Raw genomic sequence first — 2,670 nt, forward strand, 5'->3', positions numbered from 1 at the left:
ACAATAACAAATTCAATGTAAGTACTTTGTTCATTAATTTCACTTCATTTAATAAATTTTACAATGAATTAACAAAAATTTTATATTTTAACATATATGTATAAAATATATACAAATAACATAATTGTCACGTAATTGCGCGCGCGTGTGTATTAATTTTTTTATTTATAGTAAATATTTATCTCCTCAAAATTTCTTCTTTTTTTAAAAGTTTAAAAAAAGCAAATTAAGCTTATTCGCCTTTCTATTAAACGTAACATTTTTTTTAACAATTACTTCAAAAATATAACGAAATCTTTCTAAATTAACCCTTTTTTTTTTAAAAAAACAAAGATGTAACATATACTTTTTTGGGTTAATATTCCCATTTGGTGTGTCCCCTCCAAAGACATTTTCCTTGATATACATTTTCAAGGTCATGATCCTGATTATCCTCCAACTGGTTTTTGACGTCTTATGCCCTTCGTTAATAATTTATTAACAAAATAAGTTCGAAAATTAACGTATCTTTTTTTGAAAATTATACATATTTATGGATACCGCACCGTTGAATAACGTATTTGAACGTCCAAATTAAAACCAAATGTAACCTAAACACATCCTTGCTCATAAACGTTAATCTTTCCTCTATTTTTTTTTTCTCCCTCTTCCTGCACAGGGGCACAGTTCTTCCACCTCTTTCGTCTTCTTTCTATATGTCTGTTGCTTGGTTTGGGTGGCGTAGGCCCCCCCATGCACCCTCTCCCCACCCTTTAGTGTGTTTTTTTGTTTTTTTTTTTAATTTATTACACTGAAGATGTTATTTGATGTTTTTTAAACACACACACATACACACACACACACACACTCTCACACACACACATACACATTATTTCTTTGTTTTGTCCAAGTTGGTGGCCTACGCCCACCCACTACCGCATCCACCATGTCGATTTAATTTTTTCTAATAAGCTCAATCTCAACAATTGTATAATTTTGGAAGAAGTGTGCCCCTGTTTAGTTCGAATTGTGTAAATTACTTCTTGTTTTAAGATTATCTTATCTTAGAAAAAATGTGTTTTTTAGAAAGGTATAGAATTGTAATTTACATCATTCATGTATAGCAGAAATAATACTTTATTTTTTTGCAAAAATTGAAAATAACTTTTTAACGAAGAACGAGCTTCGGCTATAACCTGTTGGAGATTACTCATAGTTTTTTCCAATAAAAAATATGTCATAATCTTTTTCTTTTTCTTAAGTACCACAAAAGGAAATATTTTCCCTTTTTTATAATTTTGAATTTTTTTTTTAAATGATGTTGCTATATTCCTATATGAATTTATATTACGGTAATTTGTAATATTTTTTTCTAAAGTTTAAATCTATGTCCTGACTTTTCACCTTAAAATAATAAAAATTTTCTAAATTATTAACTTGTATTGGTTTAAAAAATTTCTTATTGAAAAAGACATTTATTTTACTAATTTTTATTAAGAATAATTGTGTACGCAACCCAGCACAGCCGCACTGTGTGTCGTTTTTTTTTACTTAAACGGTGTTTAAAAAAATAAACTAAATCTTGTTTATCAAAATGGTAGAATTAATGTGGCTATCGTAAACAATAATGATATTCTTAAGGTTTTCAAATTTCATGGAAATTTTGTATTAGTAGTAATTAGTGGAGTTGTTGTTTTCTAATCAATTTTCTAAGAAACATAATTCATAAAAAGAGCATAATGGACCATCGCGCACGTAGCGCGTGCAAGGAATGTGCTTGTTTTATTAAATTATCAGTCTCACGTTTTAAAATTATTGCAATCTCTATTTACTTACGTTTAAATATATATTGGAATACAATATCCGCTTTTTTTTCCACACGACGTGTTATTATTGTCTGACAATAATCAAGACTGAGCTTAAATCAAAATATCCAGCACTTAACTGACCCAAGCTGCTTAAGTTGATAATTCTTTCTTTTCAAAAACATAAAATTCATAATAATGTCGATTGTACTTCTCATCGTAAATATGTCAAATTATTTTTATGACATTTGGTATGAAGTTAACTCATAAAGATTACATTAAAAAAACACTATAAATAATCATCTAATTATGGCTATATTTCTTTTTTTTTAAATTACAACTTCATTTATAAATTTTTAATTTATAAATTCATTAAAACATCTTAAAATAATATAAAGTTAAATACTATAAATATTCTACTTTTCTATGTTAAATATCAACATTTCTAAAAAATTAGAATTTTATTTCATTCATTATCTTATACATGGTGGAAAGAATACAAGGTGAGTTATTGCGCATAACAACGGCTAGGAATGGTGGGGATGACCAATAGACTGTGTTCCTTATTTAGCGCACGAATTTAAAACGAATTATAAACATATCATCAGCCATATTGAATTGTATAATTTGGAACTAATGTGATTGGCTGTCAGCTCCCAACTATTTTTAGGCTACTGCGCATCCACGGGAATAACTCACCTTGTATTCTTTAAAAAATTACACAAGTCTTATTTTTTTAATTTTAATTTTTATAATGCATTATGAAAAATGAGTGAAATTTTTTTAAAATTATTTTTAATTAATATATAAATAATTATTTTATTTTTAGAATTTAATTTATTTATATTTTTAATTGAATTTTCAATTTTAAATTATTTTTATTAAA

This window comes from Cyphomyrmex costatus, unplaced genomic scaffold (genome assembly GCF_001594065.2).
Source record: "Cyphomyrmex costatus isolate MS0001 unplaced genomic scaffold, Ccosl1.0 scaffold1547, whole genome shotgun sequence".
NCBI classification, from domain to species: domain Eukaryota; kingdom Metazoa; phylum Arthropoda; class Insecta; order Hymenoptera; family Formicidae; genus Cyphomyrmex; species Cyphomyrmex costatus.